General features: G+C 44.0%; 1 long non-coding RNA gene across 1 annotated transcript in view; it reads right to left on the bottom strand.

The window, feature by feature from the left end:
• Positions 1–25,746, bottom strand: part of LOC311087385 — a 49,642-nt gene that overhangs the window by 7,068 nt on the left and 16,828 nt on the right. The window contains exon 2 of the long non-coding RNA XR_014607254.1: positions 21,380–21,508. This is a non-coding gene — a long non-coding RNA (uncharacterized lncRNA). The remainder of the gene's footprint in view (positions 1–21,379; positions 21,509–25,746) is intronic.

Here is a 25,746-nt window from a genome sequence, read left to right as displayed (position 1 = left end):
TACAGCTCGCGCTGTCCAGGCTCTAGTGGCGCAGGTGTCCGGGCTCACCCAACAGCTTCAACATCTGCGAGGTCCCGCTGCGCCCCCCACACCGCCGGTTCCCCCACCACCACCAGAGAACCCTTCCCAGTCGGAGCCCCGCCTACCAGTTCCTGAGTCATATGCAGGTGAACCAAACTTCTGTCGAGCTTTCTTAACACGATGCTCCATGCACTTTTCTCTTCAGCCCAGGACATTCAACAATGAGCAAACCAAGGTCGCTTTTGTCTTGACGCTGCTGACTGGGAAGGCGGCACTCTGGGGGACAGCGGTGTGGGAGAATCAAGACCCATGCTGTGCCTCGTTCCTGGAGCTCTCCGCCGAAATGAAACGGGTCTTCAACCGGTCCGTCGCGGGACGAGAGGCAGCAAGGATGCTGGCCGATTTGCAACAGGGAGAGAGATCTGTTTCGGACTACTCCATCGAGTTTCGTACTCTAGCGGCGGAGAGCCAATGGAACGAGGAGGCGCAGTGGGATATGTTCCTGCATGGGTTGGCTGACCGCGTCCAGAAGGAGATTTACGCCATGGACCTTCCCACCTCACTCAACGGCCTGATCGCGTTGGCGTTAAGAGTAGACGCACGGTTATCACGAATGACTCGTCGCACTATGCCCAGTCGTCCCACAGGAGGGTTCGAGGGCAAACGTTTTGGAGGCGGGGACGCGGTCAGCCCTGTCTGCGATCACGAGCCCATGCAGGTGGGTCGAGCCCGGCTTTCCCGGGAGGAGAAGGAAAGGCGGAGATCCCAGGGCCTCTGCATGTACTGTGGAGGCGCGGGCCATTTCGCCTATAACTGCCCGTTAAAAAGGCCCAGCCCGATAGTAAGTATGAGGCTACTATCGGGTGGGATCTCCGCCAAGAAGTCCTCATCCACATCGACTCTCCTTCCGGTAAGACTGAGATGGTCAAATCACCTTCACGATTGTCAAGCACTGTTGGATTCTGGGGCAGAGGGTAATTTCATGGACCGTTCATTTGCACACAAGCTCCAAGTTCCCCTCAGACCCCTCACTCACAAGATTTCTGTACACGCTCTCAACGGCCAGGAACTCCCCACCATCTCATTCATCACCGAAGACATCACTCTCATCACATCAGGAAACCACACAGAAACTACCTCATTTTACATTCTGGACACTCCCCTCGCACCCATCGTCCTTGGTCACCCCTGGCTCACCCGTCACAACCCCAAAGTGGACTGGCTATCCAATTCTGTGTCTGCGTGGAGCAGTTTTTGTCATGAGTCTTGTCTTGTGTCTGCTTGTCCGTCTGTTTCTGTCCCTGTGTTTCAGGAGGAGGCAGTGGATTTATCTAACGTGCCCACGGAGTACCTGGACCTGAAGGAAGTGTTCAGTAAGTCTCGGGCTGCTTCTCTTCCCCCGCATCGTCCCTATGACTGTGCTATAGAGTTACTGCCAGGTACGTCTCCGCCTAAGGGCAAGTTGTATTCACTCTCTGTCCCAGAGAGGCAGGCCATGGAGAAATATATTTCTGATTCTTTAGCAACTGGGTTCATCCGTCCTTCCTCTTCTCCAGCGGGGGCGGGGTTCTTTTTTGTGGGGAAGAAGGACGGGTCCCTGCGACCTTGTATTGACTACCGGGGGCTGAACAGCATCACGGTAAAGAATACTTATCCTTTGCCGTTGATGTCTTCAGCCTTCGAGAGGTTGCAGGGAGCGTCCATTTTCACAAAATTGGATTTACGGAATGCTTATCATTTGGTCCGCATCAGGGAGGGGGATGAATGGAAAACTGCTTTTAACACCCCCAGGGGGCACTTTGAATACTTGGTCATGCCCTTCGGGCTGTCCAACTCCCCAGCGGTTTTCCAAGCACTTGTCAACGACGTGTTGCGAGACATGGTCGATCAGTTCATATATGTCTACCTGGATGACATATTGATTTTTTCTTCGTCTCTCCAGGAACATGTGCAACACGTCCGACAAGTGCTCCAGAGATTGCTAGAGAATGGGCTTTTTGTCAAGGCGGAGAAATGCGATTTTCATGCACAGTCTGTTCCTTTTTTAGGTTACATCGTGTCGGTTGAGGGAATGCGCATGGATCCTGAGAAGATCAAGGCTGTGGTAGAATGGCCAAGTCCAGATTCCCGTAAGGCCCTACAGAGGTTTCTGGGATTCGCCAATTTCTACCGGCGTTTCATTCGCAACTTCAGCCAACTAGCCGCACCTCTGACCGCCTTGACCTCCCCCAGAACGACGTTCAGGTGGTCAGACGCAGCCGAGGCTGCGTTTGCCAAACTTAAGGGTTGCTTCGTTTCAGCCCCCATCCTGATAACCCCTGATCCTTCACGTCAGTTCATGGTGGAGGTCGATGCGTCAGAGGTGGGGGTAGGTGCAGTGTTATCCCAGCGTTCTCCTTCAGACGATAAGATGCATCCTTGCGCGTTTTTGTCTCATCGTTTGTCCCCTGCGGAGCGTAATTATGACATTGGCAACAGAGAGTTGTTGGCAGTCAAATTAGCATTGGAGGAATGGCGCCACTGGTTAGAAGGGTCGGGGGTACCTTTTATCGTCTGGACCGATCACAAGAACTTGGAATATATTCGGACGGCTAAAAGATTAAACTCCAGGCAGGCTCGGTGGGCTCTTTTTTTCGGTCGTTTTGATTTTACTCTCTCGTACCGCCCGGGTTCCAAGAACATCAAACCCGATTCTTTATCACGTATTTTTGACCGTTCCGAACGCCCGTCTACTCCCGAGTGCATTTTACCAGAGTCTCTATTCGTCTCTACACTCATATGGGAGGTCGAATCGAAGGTCAAGAAGGCCTTAGAAGGGGTAACGCCTCCGACTCGTTGTCCATCGAATCGTTTGTTTGTGCCTGAGAGTTTACGGTCCAGCGTTATTCAGTGGGGACATTGTTCCAATGTGGCTTGCCATCCAGGAGTAAATCGTACTAAATTTTTGGTCAAGCAACGATTCTGGTGGCCTCTCATGGCTCGTGACGTTCACAATTTTGTTCTGGCTTGCTCAGTTTGTGCCACGGGTAAGACTTCCAATCGTTCCCCAGATGGGTTACTCCAACCGCTGCCGGTGCCTTCGAGACCCTGGTCCCATATCGCTCTAGATTTTGTCACCGCCCTCCCACCCTCCCAGGGTCACACGGTAGTTTTGACCGTGGTGGACCGGTTCTCGAAGGCGGCCCATTTCATACCCTTGCCCAAATTACCCTCAGCCAAGGAGACAGCGTTGATTGTCGTTAATCACGTCTTTCGGTTACATGGCCTCCCGATAGACGTGGTTTCTGACAGGGGACCCCAATTTGTGTCCAAATTTTGGCGAGAGTTTTGTAAATGCCTGGGTGCGACTGTCAGTCTGTCCTCTGGGTTTCATCCCCAGAGCAATGGTCAAACTGAGCGAGCCAACCAGGATTTGGAGAGAACGTTGCGATGTTTAGTGTCCAAGAATCCTTCCTCTTGGAGCCAACAATTGTCTATGGTGGAGTACGCCCACAACACGTTGCCAGTGTCATCCACGGGCCTATCACCGTTCGAGTGTAGTTTAGGGTACCAGCCACCTATTTTTCCTAGTCTGGAATCCGAAGTCGCGGTTCCCTCCGCCCACGCCTTCGTCCAGAGGTGTCGCCGCACTTGGACTAGAGCCCGTGAGACTCTACTCCAAGTGGGGGCGCGCACTAAGGCCAAAGCCGATCGCCACCGGCGGAAGCCTCCCGTGTACGTCGTCGGTTCTAAAGTGTGGCTTTCTACCAAGGACATTCCTCTCCGCTCTGTTTCTAATAAGCTTGCTCCTAAATTTATTGGCCCATTCTCTGTCACTAAGATCATTAGTCCGGTGACAGTCCGTCTCAATCTTCCTCCAGTGTACAGGAGGATTCATCCCGTCTTTCACGTATCCAAAATCAAGCCCGTGTTTTTTGCTCGCATTAATCCGCCAGTCCCGGTTCCCCCCCCGCCGCGACTCGTAGATGGGGAACCAACTTATTCGGTCAGTCGTGTTCTGGACTCAAGGCGGAGGGGACGCGGATTTCAGTACTTGGTGGACTGGGAAGGTTACGGTCCGGAGGAGAGGAGTTGGGTACCGGCCAGAGACATCCTGGATCACTCTCTTATCGATGATTACAATCGGCAGGTAAGGGAGCCTGGGAACGCCAGGAGGCGTTCCTAGGGGAGGGGGTACTGTCACGGTTCATAAATCCTATGTCTCTTCCTTGTCTCGTGTTTCTGTTGTTGTGTGCTGATTGTGTGGGTGTGTCAGCTGATTATTCACTCATCGGCAATCAAGTTCATCACTCCCGTCACCAGCTGCAGCTCATCTCAGCACATATATAAATACTCACTCAATTCTCATTTCCTCTGTCAGATCGTTCTATGTGGTTCCCAGTGTGTGGTTCGTCTTGTTCCAGTTCCAGTGTCTCGTCGTTGCCTGTTCTTGTTCCTGTGGATGTTTCACTCTGGACTTGTCACCGTCATCACCACTCTTCACCACAGCACTCATCTGACCATCAAAGTCCCTGCGCCGCTATCCTGTTCCACCCTGGATTACTGTGTTCTCACTGATTATCAAATAAAGAGTGTTTTGAGCTACTTGCGATTGCTTCCGTCCTTCTATCATGACACCGTAATTCTACAGTTTTTAATTTTATGGCTGTGCTTCACAAAGTACTGGCAGTAATGGTTCCAGCTATAATTCTATAGTATAAAAAGTTAGAATATAAATACTGTTTTCTATTTACTCTATTGTCCGATATCTATTAACATCCCTATATTTACTCAATGGAAAAAATGAAGAAAATATAGATTATGGTACAGTATTGTTTGCCATTTATTTAAAACAGCTAACAAGTTTTAACAATACATTAAAAAGTCACAGAAAATACATTGTAAAATTCAATGTGAGGAACCAGTAGGCAAACAAAGAAACCTTACATTCAACATGTCACATCAGCATCCAGGCAAGAGAGGAATTCTGAGTCTGAGAGGAAAATATTGAGAACCAATGGATGAAAAATCCTTGATAGAGGCAAAAAACTGCCAAAACATCTCAAACCTGCTTTTGAAAGATCTGGTCTGAGAGGAAGTCCGGATCTGAGAGGACAAGAGATCCAATGGGTGAAAAAACGTAGGAAGAGGCAAAAAAACAGCCAACACGTCCCACATCAGCTTTTGACCCATCTGGTCTGAGAGGAAATCCCGATTTGAGAGGATAAGAGAACCAATTGGTGAAAAAACGTAAGAAGAGGCAAAAAAAAAAAACTTCCAAAACGTCCCACATCAGCTTTTGACACATCTGGTCTGAGAGGAAATCCAGATCTGAGAGGAAAGAAAATCAAGAAAATCTTAGTGGTAAAATAAATCACATGACAAAAACTAGTGATGACATATTCTACAAACACTTTTAAAAGAGACATAAAATGATAATGTTATTGTACATAACTAATCTTAGAGATTATCTATACTTTACTAAACACATCTCATTAAACATTCACAGTGCTGCAGTAAGTGAACTTCTTGTTACTTAATGACCCACAAATGTTTGGTTTTTTTGGGGGGGGTTTGTAATAGTTGTTCATGATTCGCTTGTTTGTGAGCAGTTAAACTGTCCACTGATGTCCGGAATAAAATCATCCCCCTGGCACCCTATATAATAGTGGAGTCCTCTAACTAATGAGTAGTTCTCATTGTGAAAAGATGGGTGTTAAAACCATGCAGTCACTATTGTAAAGAGTTTAATTGTTCAGAATGTGCTGGAAAACCAAAGACTGTGCAAGACATGGTGGATTTTTCTGAAGAACATTGGGCAGTTTAACTGCTCAGATCAAACAAGGTACTCATGAACAACCATCACGAAACAAAAACAACATTTGTGGCTCATATAGGTAACAATGTAGTCACTTACAAAATGTACATTTTTATTACACTGCACTGAGAGTGGCTAATGGGATGTTTAGTAAAGTCATGAAAGATTATAATTGTTTGTGTAGCTATCTTAAACACTTTGTTTGTCTATACATGTGACTGATGTAGACATTTTATGACAAATTAATGCAGAAAATCATCCAATTCCAAAGGGTTCAGATATTTTCTTACCACTGAATATGAATGCAGTTAAGAGGTGTTGATTCTTTTAGGAAGCTGCACAAATGTGAGTGTCAGTGGGCATTTAAGTTTAGTTACCTAGACGAAGTTCCGTTCGAAATCGAAGAGGTTCTTCGGGAGAGAAGCAACTTTGGGATTGACAGTGGCAGACTTCTTGCTGACAAGTTTTCCAGTCTTCTTTGAAACCACCTTGCCTCTGCAGGTCTTCGAACCTCTTTCAGGGTTTATCCCAATGAATCGTCTAAGGGTAATAAAAAAAAACACACCCCCCCACACACATTAAAAAAGAAAACTTACTAAATCTACCTTTAATCAATTTTAATATTGGATTAAATATAAATAAGCTGTAATGCAACTAATTTGTCTCTTAACTTGAAAAGAGACGCACAACTAAAAGTTATATTGGAAACATGTCTGAATTCGCATGGTGCTGCATGCTTGTGCACAAAGTTTGCAAGTATACATGGCGTGAAACTCACCAAAGATTAGGGCTGTGTACTGTCTCAGTAAAACATTTACATAAAGTGAATTATTCCTAGAAAAAAATAAGAAATAATTATTATTTTGTCATCTTAAACCAAGCAAAGAAATTCGACGTCGAGCACGGAGAACATTGAATAGTGAAATGCCTCTTAGCTGTTGAGAACTGTCTGTCTTCAAAACGTGTTTCGCGCCGAAAAGTCGAGAATATCCGCCTCGTCTTTCAAAAATAACCTCTTTGACTTTTTAAAAGTAGGCTATGTAAGTTACATGTGAATCTCACAAAAACACAGGTAACAGTTACTCGCACCACTAAATCGAAACATATATATATATATATATATATATATATATATATATATATATATATTTTGCTTTGGGAATTTGAACAACTTTACATTATTTGCATGGAAACTAAACAAATTGACCACTAACTTTTAATTATTATAATGGATCTGGATATTTCGTGTAGTTTTGTAATTATTCTCCATCTTATGTGCATGATATTATGCGAATATCATGCATCTGGTCAAATTCGCATCGTGTAACATTACTGAATCAGAAATTCATGTAAATCGAGTTAAGGGTTACTACAAATGAAAGCCAAACTAATTTCTAAATGGTAACTTAACTTTAATCAAGCAAATAGTTCGCCGTGATAATCGGAGCTCAGAGAACATTCATTAGCAGGCGAAATGCCTCAACCGTTGAGAGCTCTGTCTACAAAACGCGATTCGCGCTCATAGTCCATGGGCCAGACCAGATATTGGTACCATCTGGGTGGGCAAAACCTTACCTGTACTAAATTGTTTATGGGGTCAATATAAGTTCATTTTAATGTGATAACCTTTCCACAGTCCCAGCTTTTTATACCTTTTTTTAGAATTGGTAATTTTCCTACTTTTATGTATTAGAATTATTTTTGAAAAATACACAAACGTCCAAAACCACAATAACAGTGATCTAATATTAATACCAAGCAAACTAAAGTATTTGTAAATATTAACAGGCATAATAAAGTCGATATCTTTGAATTCACACTGATATTTTGTTGTTTTGAGTTGTAAAAAATATTAAAAAAAAGAAAAATAACACATGTATTGTCGACTCTACTGTCTACCTGTCACTAATAGCGCCTCTGTGGCCCTTTCCGACCGAACACAGCGGGAACCATCACCCGAATATTAGTTCCGCCCGGACTCTTTTCTCACACGGACCCAGTACTTTTCCGTCTCAGCTGTGGCTCATCATCCCATTAGTTCCCAGTACTTTTCCGTCTCAGCTGTGGCTCATCATCCCATTAGTTATCGCCTTTATAAGGCGCGGACTTTCTCTTGTTCATTGCGAAGTCTTATCGTTCCCTATGGTCGTAATTCTGAGCGTTTATCTCTGTGTTGGATTTTCTGTGTATGACTCTGGACTGTGTACCCCGTTGACGATTCCTGCTACCTGCTACCTGCCATTGCGACCATTGCCTGTCTATTGAACTGTGTCCCGGATTACCTACGTTGTTCCTGTTTTCTAGTGATTATTCCTGCCTGTTGACGATTCTTAATAAAGCCTTGCAGATGGATTCGAATGTCTCTGACTCCGTGTTACAGAAGACTTCGCCACCTCAGGATCCAGCGGCTTTAGATCAAGTGGTTACTGAAGTGACACGGCAAGCCTCTCTGATGACTGTGCATCACCAACAGTTGGATCGGCTGACCACCATGACCGAGGAGTTGGTGCGGTCTATGCGGTCGCTCACACAAGCTGTGCAACAAGACCCCACTGCATCGAATCCTCCCACTGCAGCCCCCACCGCGCCGTCTTCCGCGGTCTTCCCCACGGGAATACACGCACCCCGCTTGGCACTTCCAGAGAAGTATGACGGCTCTCCAGGCAAGTGCAGGGGCTTTCTTATGCAGTGTGCCATCTATGTGAACTCGCTGCCGCCGGGCTCTGTGACGGAGGATGGCAAGGTTTCCCTCGTCTGCACCCTTCTCACCGGTAAGGCCTTGAGCTGGGCAACGGCTTTGTGGGAGGGCCAACAGATGGTTTTCCCGTCGTATCAGCACTTTCTCACCAAATTCCGGGAGGTGTTTGATCACGCTGAGGATGGCAAGGAGGCGGAGGAGGAACTATTAAACCTTCGCCAGGGATCTTCCACCGCTGCGGATTACGCCCTCACGTTTCGCACGCTAGCAGCCCAGGCGGGCTGGGAGGGAAAACCCCTTAAGGCCATGTTCCGTCGAGGGCTTCGCACGGACCTGCAGGCTGAGCTCGCTTGTCGGGATGAGAGCAAGACTTTGGAGGAGTATATGGAGATGGCGATCAAACTGGACCATCTGCTCCGCTCTCGCAGGAGTCGCCAACCACGATTACCTCTCGCCTCACCCCAGTCTTCGGCTCACGCCCTGGAGGAGCCCATGCAAGTGGGATTTTCCCGCCTCTCTGATGAGGAGCGCGAGAGAAGGATGAGAAATCGTCTATGCCTCTACTGTGGTCAGTCTGGTCACTTCCGAGCTCAATGTTCCGCTCGTCCTCCTAGAACCACCAGCACTCGGGTAAGCCACAATTCCTTGTCACCCTCTCTCTTGTTGGATGTGTGCTTGATCGTCCAAGCCGGTAACTTTATTGACCAAGACTTTGCTAATCGCCATCGCATATCTCTTGTTCCATGTGACCCCCCTATGGCGGTGGCAGCCCTGGATGGAAGACCACTAGGTGCTGGAAAGATCTACCACATCACTGAGGCCATCACACTGATCACCAGCTCCCTGCACACCGAGACCATCCAGCTCCATGTCACCCAATCACCTCACCACGCCATTATTCTTGGCCACCCCTGGCTCACCCTCCACGATCCACAAATTTCCTGGAAGGATCAGGACATCACCCAGTGGTCCCAATCTTGTCTCCAGAGGTGTCTCAAATCCCCACAGAGGAACCATCACGTGGTTCCAGTTCCCCAACCTGAAAGTCAACCCCCGCAGGACCTTCCCGAGGTTTACTGGGATTTCCACTCTGCATTCAGCAAGTCCCGGGCCACCCAGCTTCCACCTCATCGGGACACGGATTGTGCCATCGAGCTCTTACCTGGAGCCACGCTCCCCAAGGGTCGTGTATACCCCCTGTCCCAACCCGAGACTCTGAGCATGCAGCAATACATCGACGAGGAACTCGCCAAGGGGTTCATCCGACCCTCCACCTCACCTACCTCGGCGGGCTTCTTCTTCGTAAAAAAGAAGGACGGATCCTTGCGTCCCTGCATCGACTACCGAGCCCTCAACGAAGTAACAACCAAGTACCGTTATCCCCTACCCTTGGTACCTTCAGCCCTGGAACAACTCCGCACTGCCCGTATCTTTACCAAGCTCGACCTGAGATGCGCCTACAATCTCATTCGCATCCGGGCAGGTGACGAGTGGAAGACGGCCTTCTCCACGACGACTGGCCACTATGAATATCTGGTCATGCCCTTCGGTCTGTCCAACAGTCCCTCTGTCTTTCAGGCCCTTATCAACGATATTTTCCGAGATATGCTCAACAAGTGCGTCATAGTTTACATTGATGACATACTGATCTACTCCGACACCCTGTCCGAACACGTCCAACACGTACGGGCTGTGCTCCAAAGACTAATCCAGAACCAGCTGTACGCCAAACTCTCTAAGTGTGCCTTCCACCTCTCCACCGTCTCCTTCCTAGGATACATCATCTCTGCTGAGGGAGTCACGATGGATGACAGCAAGGTTTCCGCCGTGCTACACTGGCCCCGTCCCCAAACCATCAAAGACCTCCAACGTTTCCTGGGGTTTGCCAACTTCTATCGAAGATTCATCCGGGGTTTCAGTCAAGTGGCAGCTCCTCTAACTTCCCTCACTCGCAGTGGAGGTGGATCCAACAAGCTGGCATGGTCTACGCTCTGCGAGAAAGCGTTCCAAGATCTGAAGACTCGTTTCACCTCGGCTCCCATCTTGAAACACCCAGACCCCCAACGTCAGTTCACTGTGGAGGTGGACGCCTCCAGCACAGGTATCGGAGCAATACTGTCACAACGCCAGGGAACCCCAGAGAAATTGTACCCGTGTGCCTACTACTCTCGCAAACTCAATCCCGCGGAACGTAATTATGACGTCGGGGACAGAGAACTGTTGGCCATGAAAGCGGCCCTGGAGGAATGGAGACACCTTCGTTGGAGGGCTCGACCATACCCTTTCTCATTCTAACCGACCACAAGAACTTGGAGTACTTGAGAACCGCCAGACGTCTCAATGCCCGCCAGGCCAGATGGTCGTTATTCTTCTCCAGGTTTCTCTTCACCATAACCTATCGGCCCGGGTCCAAGAACGGTAAGGCGGACGCACTCTCCCGCCAATACGACTTGTCCCAATCAGACACCTCTCCGGCCACCATCATTCCCATCTCCCAGATCGTCTCCCCCGTGCAATGGGACATCATGGCCGAGATCACTGAGGCCCTAGAAACAGATCCTGTTCCTCCGGAATGCCCTCCTGGACTGACCTACGTCCCCGCTCCCCTACGGCATCGCGTACTGACACTGATCCACGAAAATCCCAGCGCCGGCCACCCCGGCGTCCAGGCGACCAGAGAACTCGTTCTCAATAAGTTCTGGTGGCCTTCCATGACTCAACAGATTCTAACCTTCGTCAAGGAGTGTGTCACATGCAACCAAACCAAATCCCTACGCCAGCGCCCTGCCGGTCTGCTCCAGCCTCTCCCCATCCCAGAGAGACCATGGTCCCACCTGGCCGTCGACTTCATGACCGACTTGCCACCTTCTCACCACCACACCGTGATCCTCACCATCATTGACCGGTTCTCCAAGTCATGCCGCCTTATTCCGCTTCCCAAACTTCCCACTGCATGGGAGACTGCTCAAGCCTTGCTCAACCAGGTCTTTAGATTTTATGGTTTGCCCGAGGACATAGTCTCGGATCGAGGACCCCAATTCACGTCCCGTGTGTGGAGGTCCCTCTGGTCTCAGTTAAATGTCAACGTCAGCCTCACGTCAGGGTACCACCCGCAATCCAATGGACAAGTGGAGAGGCTGAATCAGGAACTCTCCCGCTTCCTACGAGCTTACTGTCACCTCCATCAGGAGGACTGGAGCGAATACCTCATGTGGGCTGAATACGCCCAGAATTCCCTAAGGAAGCCCTCCACCCAACTTACCCCATTCCAATGTGTGTTAGGCTTCCAACCTCCACTATTCCCGTGGTCCGGGGAACCTACTAACCTCCCCGCAGTGGACACCTGGCTACGGAGGAGCGAAGCTACCTGGGATCTAGCACACACCAACCTACGACAGGCAATCCAACGAGTTACCCGCCAAGCCAATCGCCTCCGGAGAGCCGCTCCCCCATACCAGGTCGGACAGTGGGTCTGGCTCTCCACCCGGGACCTGAGACTCCGACTCCCCTGCAGAAAGCTTAGCCCAAGGTACGTGGGTCCGTTCAAAATCCTCAGACAAATCACTCCTGTGTCTTTCCGTTTAGATCTCCCATCTCATTACCGCATCTCACCCACTTTTCATGTATCCCTGCTCAAGCCCGCTGTGGAACCGGGAGGAGAGGGGGACCAGGACGAGGCCGCTCCGGCAGAGACTCCTCCCCTAATGGACGCAGAAGAGAGCATTTATCAGATCAACCAGATCTTGGACTCTCGGCGCCGAGGCGGGGTCCTCCAGTATCTCGTGGACTGGGAGGGATACGGCCCCGAGGAGCGGTCTTGGGTCAATTCTAAGGACATGCTCGACCCCCAACTTACTGCTACATTCCACCGGGAACACTCGGAGAAACCCGCTCCTCGTCCTCGTGGTAGACCTCGGCGCCGAGGAGGAGCTCACGTCGGGAGCCGTTCGCAGGGGAGGGGCTCTGTCACTAATAGCGCCTCTGTGGCCCTTTCCGACCGAACACAGCGGGAACCATCACCCGAATATTAGTTCCGCCCGGACTCTTTTCTCACACGGACCCAGTACTTTTCCGTCGCAGCTGTGGCTCATCATCCCATTAGTTCCCAGTACTTTTCCGTCTCAGCTGTGGCTCATCATCCCATTAGTTATCGCCTTTATAAGGCGCGGACTTTCTCTTGTTCATTGCGAAGTCTTATCGTTCCCTATGGTCGTAATTCTGAGCGTTTATCTCTGTGTTGGATTTTCTGTGTATGATTCTGGACTGTGTACCCCGTTGACGATTCCTGCTACCTGCCATTGCGACCATTGCCTGTCTATTGAACTGTGTCCCGGATTACCTACGTTGTTCCTGTTTTCTGGTGATTATTCCTGCCTGTTGACGATTCTTAATAAAGCCTTGCAGATGGATTCGAATGTCTCTGACTCCGTGTTACACTACCATTGGAAAGTCATAAAATGTACATACGATTTGTTCTTAATTTTTGTATAATATATTTCAATTTTGTTTTCAGGTTCATGTGGAATGTATTAGGTAACAGCTTTGTAACACAAGAAAATAAGAAACGTTGAATTTCAGGTAGATATTAACACATACAGTGGGTACGGAAAGTATTCATACCCCCGGTAAATATGATCAAAAATGGCTGTAAAAAATAAATCTTTCATTCAAAAAAATTGATCTTTCATTCAAAAAATTGGCAAAATTCTAACCTTTCATTAAAGTAAAAGAATTCAAATTGGGGGGGAAATCACATTATGAAATAAATGTTTTTCTCCAAAACAAATACCTTTTTGCAACCTCTTTTTGCCAAGATAACAGCTCTGAGTCTTCTCCTATAATGCCTGATGAGTTTGGAGAACACCTGACCAGAGATCAGCGATCATTCCTTCATACAGAATCTCTCCAGATCCTTCAGATTCCCAGATCCATGTTGGTGCTTCTTCTCTTCAGTTCAGTCCACTCATCAGGTCAGGGAACTGGGACGCTCATGGCAGATGCTTTTTGTGCTCCGAAACACATTTTTGTGTTGATTTTGATGTTTGTTTTTGGATCGTTGTCCTGATGGAAGATCCAACCATGGCCCATTATAAGATTTCTAGCAGAGGCAGACAGGTTTGGATTTTTTATCTGTTGATATTTCATAGAATCCACGATGCCATGTATCTGAATAAGATTTCCAGGACCTCCAGCAGAAAAATATGCCCACAACATTAAAGATCCAATGGTATATTAAATTGTACACATGGAGTACTTTTTATCCTTGTGTGCACCAAACCCATCTAGTGTGTTTGCTGCCAAAAAGCTATTTTTTTAGTTTCATCTGACCACAGAACCCTGTGCCGTTTGAAGTTCCAGTCGTGTCTGACCACTGAATATGCTGGAGTTTGTTTTTAGATGAGCGAGGAGCATTTTTCTTGAAACCCTCCCAAACAACATGTGGGGATGTAGGGGTTGATTTTTTTTTCTTCAGATTCTTTCTGACCCCAAGACTCAACTAATCTCTGCAATTCTCCATCTTTGATCCTTGAAGAGTCTTTGGCCACTCAAACCATCCTCCTCACTGTGCATTAAGATAATATAAACACACGTCCTCTTCCTGGCAGATTTGTAACATTTTTACTTGATTATAACTTCTTAATTATTGCCCTGATGGTCAAAATGGGGATTTTCAATTATTTAGCTATTTTCTTACAGCCACTTTCTATTTTGTGACGCTCAACAATCTTTTGCTGCAAATCAGAACTATATTATTTGGTTTTACTCATTATGATGGATGAGCAAGGGAATTTGGCCTTTGTGTTTCCTCATATTTAAAATCCTGTGAAACAAGAAGTCATAGCTGGACAATTTCAGTTCCTAGTCCCCCTGGTGTGCTAAAAAAGGTAAATATTAATGGGAATATACTTCAGAGATATTTAATTCATAAAACATTCTAGGGGTATGAATAATTGTGGCCAACGTGTTTTGAAGAAAAACATTTATTTCATAATGTGATTTCCCCCCTATTTGAATTCTTTTACTTCAATGAAAGGTTTTTTAGATTTTTGCCAATTTTTTGAATGAAAGATCAAAATTTTTGAATGAAAGATTTATTTTTTACAGCCATTTTTGATCACTGGGGGTATGAATACTTTCCATACCCACTGTATGCCCAGAAACCTATTCCAAAATCGGTGTTTATCTTGGTCACAACCTTCATTGCTATTATATTATGCTGTTTTCTAACCACAAAATAAACAGCTCCGATGTCAATCTAAAAGATTAACTACCGGACAGCTCGCGGTCATTCGGCAAACAGTCGCGGACATTGGATCCATTGTGATATTTCAGCTTTGTGCACAAACTTGCACACCGACAGGCCTTCACCTACACTTGCATATTTTGTGATGCTACGTTAAGTTGTTTCTTCCAGTGGATGCAGTCAACCAGACCATTGAGGAGACCATCAACAAGGACACACAGACAGCAGGAGGAACAAAGGGCTTCCCGAAGTACTACCTGACAGCAGACTACCGCAGCGCATACCTAAGAAAGCTGAGAGAGATGGTCGGTTGGGGTGATTCTCAGCTGAATCATCCAGAACTACAGCCGCCCACGTTCAGAAGAGATAAGGCAGATTGTCCAGTCCATCTTTGATCTCCGGGAAAATTGCGGGGAGAATCCGTTCAGTCCAGAACAAGAAGAGTTTGTCAGTCTGTCAATTGTAACTGTAGCCCCACCTGATGTGGCAAATGAACTACTTGAGGCCAAGAAGATTGGAGAAGAGGTTTACCAAAATTTCAAGACAGAATATCTGGAAACAAGAGTGATACTTTTCTACAACAAGAAAAAAATTAAAAACATTCTCAGAGATCAAGAAGAAGCAACACAGCCAGGAGCAAGCCAAGCAGGTAGTATTGTAGGCCGAAAGAAACCTCTTTGGTCACATGATCTTGGTGGCACAGAGCCGACAACTACACATGAGTGACGTCTTGGCTCATCCTCTGGGACCTCTGCCTTGGGCCCTAGCTAACAAGGATGGGTCTCTACGCAAGACCAACAAGGCAGCTTTGGCCAGAGAGTTGGAGAAGAGCGTGTCCCCAGCTGAGGAAATCCCAGAGCCATCAACAACCGCCATTGATGGAATGAGCCTGTTACAGAAACTGAAGGACCAAGACAATTCCTTTGCGCAGTTGGCTGTCTCAGCTCTGGACAAAGAGCTGCACGAAGGGGGGAAGAGCCAGCGAATAGATGTTGTCTTTGATGTGTACAAGGACATCTATTACACGGAACGTGAAAATAGAGACACCAGCCACCATAGTCACATGTTTGCCTGGAGCCAGAGCGCCTGACATCAATGCAAATTTAAAAGTGCTGCTTATGCTAATCGTAAATTTTCTAAAATTATTATTCACGTCAGCACTAATGATGTTCGACTCCGCCAGTCGGAGATCACCAAAATTAACGTTAAAGAGGTGTGTGAACTCGCAAGTACGATGTCAGGTACTGTAATTTGCTCTGGCCCCCTTCCTGTTCGCAGGAGTGATGAGATAGTTAGCAGATTGTCATCACTCAATGGCTGGCTGTCTAAATGGTGTCCGCAAAATAATATAGAGTTCATAGACAATTGGAAAAGTTTTTGGGGCAAGTCTGACTTGTTGAAAAGAGATGGTATTCATCCCTCCTGGGATGGTGCTGCTCTTCTCTCTAGTAATATGGCTCATAGCTCAAACATGACAATCTGGGGGTCAAATCAGGAAGCAGACAGACTGGCTAAACTGACCGTCTGCTAGCTGTCTCACGTCACCAAGGTCAGATAAATCCCATCACATAGAGACTATTTCACCTAGAAATCATCATATAGAGACTGTGTCTGTTCCCCGAATTAGGAAATACAAACAACTCCCAAACCCATCTAAGAGTAAAATTTTTATTGATGTTCAACAAATAAAAAAAACACAGATATAATACAATTGAGCAAATGATAAAGCTCGGTTTGCTGAATATTCGAATATTGCTGAATATTCGATCCCTTACTTCAAAAGCACTTATTGTTAATGATATGATTACAGACTATAACCTAGATGTGCTGTGTTTGACAGAAACCTGGCTAAAACCAAACAATTACATTGCTTTAAATGAGTCCACCCCCCAAGATTACTGTTATAAACATGAGCCTCATCTGAAAGGCAAAGAGGGAGGTAATTTATAGTAATACTTTCAAAATTACTAAGAAGTCTAGTTTCAAATATAATTCTTTTGAAGTGTTGGTGCTTAATGTAACAAGATCGAGTGTAAATGATAAATCACATTTGAATTTGTGCTGGCTACTGTATACAGGCCACCAGGGCACCATACAGACTTTATCAAAGAATTTGCGGACTTTCTATCAGAGTTAGTACTGGCTGCAGATAAAATCTTAATTGTTGGTGATTTTAATATACATGTAGATAACGAAAAAGATGCATTGGGATTGGCATTTAAAGATATTCTTAACTCTATTGGAGTTAGACAACACGTGTCAGGACCTACTCATTGTCGTAATCATACTAATACTACTACTAATAATAATACATCTAATACTATCACATGGAATCAATGTTGATGCCGTTGAAATTCTGCAGCAGAGTGATGACATCTCAGATCATTATTTAGTCTCGTGTAAACTTCATTTAGCCAAGGCTGCAAAGTCGACTCCGTGTTACAAATATGTTAGACCTATCACTTCTGCCACTAAAGATTGCTTTATTAATAATCTTCCTGATCAGTTTCATCATCTCAGCATCCCAGATAGCTTAGAAGAACTTGATATTGCGACAGAAACTTTTAACTCACTTTAATTAATAATATATATAAAAAAAATCTAAATTCAAAACCTTTTATCAAATTATTTATTTATTTAAAATTAAAATTTTGATAAAATGCAGCCTTGCTTAGTAAAAATCTACCCTGACCTCAAACATTTGAACCAAAAAAAACAACATCAACATAATAACTATTATAGACCTGTTCCTGCAAAGGCAATGATGGTATATGCTGCAACATACTTACACAACACCAAGAACACAAAGAGAGGGATGAAGGGTCTGGAGAAGATGATGACAGAACAGACGAACAGTGAATATGATGAGGCTGCCGTTTGTTCATTTTATTGTGAGGCATAGCAGTTTGCCTGAAGGTGGTAGCCAGTGTGTGCTTTGTGTGGTGTGGAGGTGAGGCCCTCTTGGTTAGCCTTGCGTCTGGCGGGCTGACCCGGGTTGCCCAGACTCAGTTTTAACTCTTGTGTCCTACAGAGTTTTAACTGGGTCCTCGTTGGATCTTGCGACTTGCGGACCAACCTGGGCAGCCCTTTTGCCATTCGGGCGTTGCCCTAGCGACTTGCGGGGGCCTGTCTTGTATGGCATAGTGTATATTTGTACATAGTTCGTTGATCACACATGGTGATGGGTTTAGGTGATGTTATCTCAATGGGTGTCTTAAAGACCTACCCCATTAATATGTATCGTACAGTGGCAGGATCCAAGTTATGTTAAATACCCGCATTGATTTTTCCTCCAGAAATGCATAACATTCAGCCTAACAAAGATTCATCGTTTATCCAAAAAGCAATTTAGAATTTTTAAAAGTGTCAGGATATGATTCAGCCTCACTACACCCTGAAAACAATGCATAAACATTCACAAGAGCACTCATGATTGTGAAATGTAAAATTATTTTGTTTACCATAAAAATAACCTAAAATTATGCCTGAATCATAATTTACCTAAATAAATCAAAATATGTCATAAAATTAGCTCTTTGAAATCTGAAAATGCCAGAAATGAAATCAGCATCCTCTAAAACCACTCACATATTGTAGAAATTGACCATACAGTGCAAAATATCTGGTGAAAATGAACGATTAAGCTAATAATGCTAATTATGCTAATCATGCAAATTGCTCAACATAATTATGCAAATTAGCATCCGGCAGTTTCTGTATGCTGGGGACCCATACTTCACATTTCTGCAATAAAACTTTGGTGTACTCAACATTTCCGGGTTCACCTAGTTGGCTACTAGACTATTTCATGACATTGGGGTATTATGGTTTGACATGCTAAAACTCCCAAATTTACCAATTTTTAGCAATTTATTTTGGAATTATTGCCTTTATCTCATTATTTCACTAATTTGAAACCTACTTTATTTGTGATGAATGAACCACTTGATGAATTATCAACTGGATGAACCAGATTATTTCCATGGAAGGTACTTTTGCCATTTTTTCCGCTTACAGGGGTCAGTCACTTCAAGCGGTCATAACCACTAATAAGCTGCCAGTTGGCAAGGGTTATCATGTCAAAACATTATCTAGGGATGCATATGATGTAAAAAATCGCAACTAGAAATTGCCCACCCAGATGGTACCAATACGTGAAATTTTGGGTCTTGGCCCAAGGACAATCAGTAACAGCACAATCAAAAATACCTTGTGAAAAAGGCGATTGTACCAGTTGGGAGCAACATAACAGAATAACAGTAAAGAAATAAACTTACCTTGAACAATGTCCTTCTTTAAGACCGTCTAGATGAGTGTTGCGAAACAATTCTGTTATTTGACTGCTTTCTGTTCGAAAATAGACTGCGTTGAAGATGCCCCGCCCCCACGTACTATTTTTTACAGTCCAAGACTGTTTTTTCCAGAAACAAATGGGTTTACACATAAATGCTGTAAATTTACGACAAGTAATTAATTTATGGAACATAGACTGTAAATTTACAGGATTAAACTGTTTATTGAAATAACAGTATTTTACTGTTGGAAATTCACTGTATTTTTACAGCAATTTTTAACAGTGTACACGTACACTGTCTTTGTATCTCTTTATTATATTGCTTTTAGAAAAAAATGACATAATTATGAATCAAATTATTATAAACAAATAATGAAACTCTGTCAAAATTCGACAACACAAAGAATGATCAAAAAGCGATATAACGCACATCTCAGGTTAAATTAATTATATAGAAAACAGGGGACATTTTGTAAAAGCAAAACTGAACAAAATGCGTAATTAAAATAATTGTATTATGTGTTACCAAATATTTAATACCACTTCCCCATAATGTTGTAATTATTTTTCTAAAACAACATCTGTCAAACTGTCAATCAGATACCTCTTATCTGGTCATTTTTATTTCATTTTAGAAGTTATAACTGTTGATCACCCTTTATATGGAATTTGTGAATATGAATATTTAGAAGATTTACAAACTGTCGGCAAGACCTCAAACCAACCCCGGACATTCTGAGACTAACGTGGAAAAATCTTTATGCTTAATGCATTAAGACAGTTCAATTAAAATATTTATTAATAATAATGGCAAATCAGATGCGCCCAAAATATAAATGCTACGCGTTGTGCTGCAACATTACCTCACAAGAAATATCTGCCCAAGAACAATCACACAAGAAATATCTGCACGAATTAAGAATCTGGGTAAGTCGCATTATTTAAGCCTTTCATTATGTTAGGATGATTTTGTGTGTATATATATAAAAATACTGCTGGGTTTTTACAGGCAGAGTCACGTGTATTATGCTCACACTAAATTCTCTGTTGCACTTATATAAATACGCATTGCATGCACAATCATCTTAATAGTTGTACAAAAAAAGTTATGCGCTGGCAAGAACGTCACTTTGCTGTTTTAATAAAAGCAATGTTAAATATTCTGCATGCACTCATCTCCTGGAAACCACAGCAATGACAAAGCATATACAAATTCGTAAAATTCGTCTTAAGACAACTTTGATGAACCTTTTGCATTTACAAATATTTTCAAATGTCTGTATAATACAGTAGCCTACTGTAAATATTTGTGTCTATTACTATTTATAATTTATATTTTATTGTGGATGTTTTCTCACAATCATGACGTAATTTGAAGTAAAATAAAAAATCTAATGTAAAGTTGTTTTTTTATGCGCCACCTGGTGGATATTCTGTGAAGCGAAACACATTGAGGGATTTTTTTAAGTAGGCCCCCCCGAAAGCACTTGCAGAATTCTGCGAGACTGTGCGAGACGAATTGCCAAATGCCGCGGGAGAAAACGCGCGTTTCTAAGGGCCACATCTGTAAGTGCCATTCTTTGTTCTTTTCTTAAAGAAAAACTTAACTCCAAGTCCTCCAGAGTCGCGGACAAAGCCGATTCAGAAGATGTTCGCCAACAGCAGCCGTCATTCTTTGTTTTCAAGTGGCAGCCGTCGCAACTCTGTCGTCATTATGTTAAGCCCGCCCCACCTACTCTATACACGACGTGATTGGCCTGACCCAATTAAGGTTTTTGCAGCTCGAAAGTCAATGGAGAGTTGCTAGACTGCCCTGGAAGCAAAATACATTTTGCTGGCGCTAGGGTGCGTCTAGATTTCTAGGCTAACAAATTGAGGGTTTCCGAGATGTTTCTTTTTTCCTTTTTTTTTTTTTTTTTAGAAGAAGAAGAAGAAGAAGTAGTAATGGGTACTCACAGTTATGGATAGAAATGTAGTGGAGTAAAGAGTACAATATTTGACTCTCAAATGTACTTGAGTAAAGTCATGAGTACTCCCCAAAAATGATACTCGAGTAAAGTACAGATCCCTCAAAATTGTACTTAAGTACTGTACTCAAGTAAATGTACTCCATTACTGTCCGGCTCTGAAGGTTATTAAGAAATTGTGATCTTTTCTATAGAGCAAACTGGGCTTTATAGATAATGTCAGATTTCATTTAAGAAGTTAAAAATTAAAGATGAGTAAAGCATTTCCAAACATAGAACAATGCTTAAAGTTTTGTTATTGACAGGGAAACACAAAGTCCAGTAGAGTTTAAACTGATGAAAACAGACGCAGTCTTACCTGTGTTTCTCTGAGAGACTCATCTGAGAGAGAGAGTCCTTTCCTCTTTCCTCTGACATACTGCAGCTAAACTGACACTGAAAACTGATCAGCACTGCTTTCTGGAAACACTCAATCCTTCAGCATCACCTGGAGATGACACCATTTTACACAGATGAAGAACATCTTATTTAAGACAATAATGAAGAATGCTGAGTTATCATCAACAACAGCAACGGCAAAAACAATCTATAAAATAAAGTGAGTTACAGACAAATATATTGCCATGTAAAATAACCAAATGGTCTTAATCATTTCAGATTGTTTAATGAGTTTAACTGACTCTAAATATTAATTCATTGGGGAAAAGCAATTTATACTGTGCTGGGAAAACTGAACCCAATATGTTATATTCTCTATTACAGTTTAATATCATTTTACTATCATATTTACCCAATCTTTATTAATTGTTGACTCGTTTGTCATTGAATCATTCCTTCAAGTTCACAGTGATGGTTGATTTCATTACTTTTAAATGATAAAAAATACTTTTGATTTCACATCACAAAAACAAGAGCCTAAAACTGAAGAGGAAATGGGAGAAAACTTTCAGAAACATACACTCACCTAAAAGATTATTAGGAACACCATACTAATACTTTGTTTGACCCCCTTTCGCCTTCAAAACTGCCTTAATTCTACGTGGCATTGATTCAACAAGGTGCTGAAAGCATTCTTTAGAAATGTTGGCCCATATTGATAGGATGGCATCTTGCAGTTGATGGAGATTTGTGGGATGCACATCCAGGGCACGAAGCTCCCGTTCCACCACATCCCAAAGATGCTCTATTGGGTTGAGATCTGGTGACTGTGGGGGCCATTTTAGTACAGTGAACTCACTGTCATGTTCAAGAAACCAATTTGAAATGATTCGAGCTTTGTGACATGGTGCATTATCCTGCTGGAAGTAGCCATCAGAGGATGGGTACATGGTGATCATAAAGGGATGGACATGGTCAGAAACAATGCTCAGGTAGGCCGTGGCATTTAAACGATGCCCAATTGGCACTAAGGGGCCTAAAGTGTGCCAAGAAAACATCCCCCACACCATTACACCACCACCACCAGCCTGCACAGTGGTAACAAGGCATGATGGATCCATGTTCTCATTCTGTTTACACCAAATTCTGACTCTACCATCTGAATGTCTCAACAGAAATCGAGACTCATCGGACCAGGCAACATTTTTCCAGTCTTCAACTGTCCAATTTTGGTGAGCTCATGCAAATTGTAGCCTCTTTTTCCTATTTGTAGTGGAGATGAGTGGTACCCGGTGGGGTCTTCTGCTGTTGTAGCCCATCCGCCTCAAGGTTGTGCGTGTTGTGGCTTCACAAATGCTTTGTTGCATACCTCGGTTGTAACGAGTGGTTATTTTAGTCAAAGTTGCTATTCTATCAGCTTGAATCAGTCGGCCCATTCTCCTCTGACCTCTAGCATCAACAAGGCATTTTCGCCCACAGGACTGCCGCATACTGGATGTTTTTCCCTTTTCACACCATTCTTTGTAAACCCCAGAAATGGTTGTGCATGAAAATCCCAGTAACTGAGCAGATTGTGAAATACTCAGACCGGCCCGTCTGGCACCAACAACCATGCCACACTCAAAATTGCTTAAATCACCTTTCTTTCCCATTCTGACATTCAGTTTGGAGTTCAGGAGATTGTCTTGACCAGGACCACACCCATAAATGCATTGAAGCAACTGCCATGTGATTGGTTGATTAGATAATTGCATTAATGAGAAATTGAACAGGTGTTCCTAATAATCCTTTAGGTGAGTGTATTTGTTTTCAATAACCCTTTCTCACTCAAACTTTTTGTGTTTTAACTTCAATAGATTGTAATTTTTGTCTGTTTGGAGTAGGGCTGGGAAAAAAATCGATTTGATTTAAAAATCGAGTTGGTAGGTCAAATCGATTCATATTTTCAAAAAATCGATTTTTTAGATTTTTTTCTCCCCCTCTTCTATATAGCGTACAATACATACATTTTGCATTCGCCAAATCTTCCTTCAGGGTTTCCTTAGAACGCTCCCTGCGGCGCAGCCCTCGATGCTTCACGACATCACGACAAAAAGACTACATGTTTAATTTTTTAACGGTCCTCCACGACGACGACGGCGCTAGTGATGGGAAGTCCGGTTCTTTTCCGCGAACCGGTTCTTTCGGACAGTTCGTTTCAATGAACCGATTCAAAAAACCGGTTCACCAGTTCTTTTACGTCATCACGTAATGACGTCAATTCTATCATCCCGGCGGGTAAATATACATTCAAATAAAGGCATTTGTAATCATAACTTCAGTTAAATAATAGTACTCATCGTCATAATCATCTTGGATAGGTTTCTTACATTTACGTTTTGAAAATGAACCCTGTAGTAGGCCTAAGGCAATGCGCAAACGCGGATGTTTTACATGTCTTAAAGTGAATAAACTGGTCTTCATCATTTTTATTTTATTTGCAATTAAATAAACTTACATTTCGCCGAATTCGGCCCCTCATTCAAGTCATTAGTTCACCCGTGCTCATGTAACAGCACAGCACATAGACAGTAGTATAAACACAACATCAGTTGGCCAAAAGAAAGTTCGGTTCAGAGACGGTGCGATCACGCATGCGCAGTCTCTCCAGCTCGTCGGTTCTCTGTATCGAACGTGTCCGAAAGAAACAGTTCTCGGTTCTGTGCTGGTGATCCGAGAACTGCTGCAACAACCAGTTCTTGACTCGAGAACCGTAGCATGCCTGTGTGTGAGCTGACCTGAAACCTTACTAGGCTAAATCAGTCGACAAAACTAAAAACTCGATGCATGTCTCCAGTATGTTTAATACGTTATGTTTTGATTAACACATTATAAACATTTGCACCCTTTAAAACCTTGGAAAGAGTTTAGGCTACGTCAAAAACGTATATCACCTTACTTAGAAATTAAATGATCTGTTCCTGAAAATAATGTTTTAGTATAATAATAAATGTTTAGTTTTATAATCCATTCATTGTTTCCAATCTTTAAAATAATACAGTGAAAAGGCAATAGCCTATGTGATAAACATGTTTCTAACATGTTTTATTTTGTTACACTTATTGATGTTCAATAAAATACTTAAGAAACATGCATTTCGTCCCTCTGAAAAAATTGCACGCATGCTCAGCTCATCAGCTCATCGGTTCTCCGTATCGAACGCGTCCGAAAGAAACAGTTCACAGTTCTGTACTGGTGATCCGAGAACCGCTGTACCTGTACGTTCGGCAGTGCGCGCATGCTCAGTATCAACTGCTCGTGCTCATCACTTCTCTCAGCACAACATGTCTCAGTTCAGTGAACTGTTGGATTTACTGGAGTAACATATATGCCTACTCCGGGATATTGGTTTATTTTGAGTCGAAGGGACTGTCAGGACTCAGGCATGTCCGAAAGTGAGTAACTTAACTTGTGGATCAGCGCTGACGCAAGACGCGAACTGTTTCGAACGATTCAGTCCGATTTAGTGTACTGGTTCGACCAGTTCACTAAAAAGAACCGGTTCAAAAGAACGATTCGTTCACGAACCGGCCATCACTAGACGGCGCGCGAGTGAGTGAGTGAGAGTGTGTGTTCGCGAGTGAGCGAGTGAGTGTGACTGTGTGTGTGCGCGAGAGTGAGTGTGTGTGTGTGTGAGTGTGAGCAAGGCCGCATTAATGCACGGGCTTACCTGGGCTGAAGCCCAGGGGCCTCCCAAGTTCAGGGGCCTCCCATGTTCAGGTTCATGATGAGCTGAAAAGGTCATATTGTTTTAACTTGTCAGATTTTGTCGCTGTATGTCGCTAGTCGCTTGTGGACGTTGGTAGTGCTCTCGCTATAATGTTATTGTTATGGTGCGTTCACACCAAACGCGAATAGAGCGTCTGGCACGAGTGATTTCAATGTTAATGCAAAGACGCGTTTACGCGCGTCTAGAGGTCCCGCGGCGCGAATGAGGCGGACGGTGCGTGTCCACTACAGCGGCAAAAGTCCGCTCAGTGCCGCTGGCAACGCTGTAACGCCTCCGTCTCCGCTTTGGGGTGTGTCTGTTGCGAGTGTGTTTAATCTAAGTTTTTTTCAACACACAGACAGTATAATCAGCAGCGATGCACGCGATTACATTTAGAAATAGACAAGCTTTGTTTCCAAATGTACCAAGCAATGATCCTTTCAATTTTATAAACTTTTATAAACCCAGCCAATATAATCACAATGAACACATCCAAAATAAAATCGTAACAACTGCAAAGCGTCTAATTTGTAAACAAAATGATTTACGCACTAAATCCAGCATAAACTCACTGAGACTGTCGACAGTTTCTTTTCCAT

The sequence above is a fragment of the Abramis brama genome (genome assembly GCF_963993115.1).
Source record: "Abramis brama genome assembly, chromosome: 7".
Lineage (NCBI taxonomy): Eukaryota > Metazoa > Chordata > Actinopteri > Cypriniformes > Leuciscidae > Abramis > Abramis brama.
This window is presented reverse-complemented; position numbering and strand designations above follow the sequence as displayed.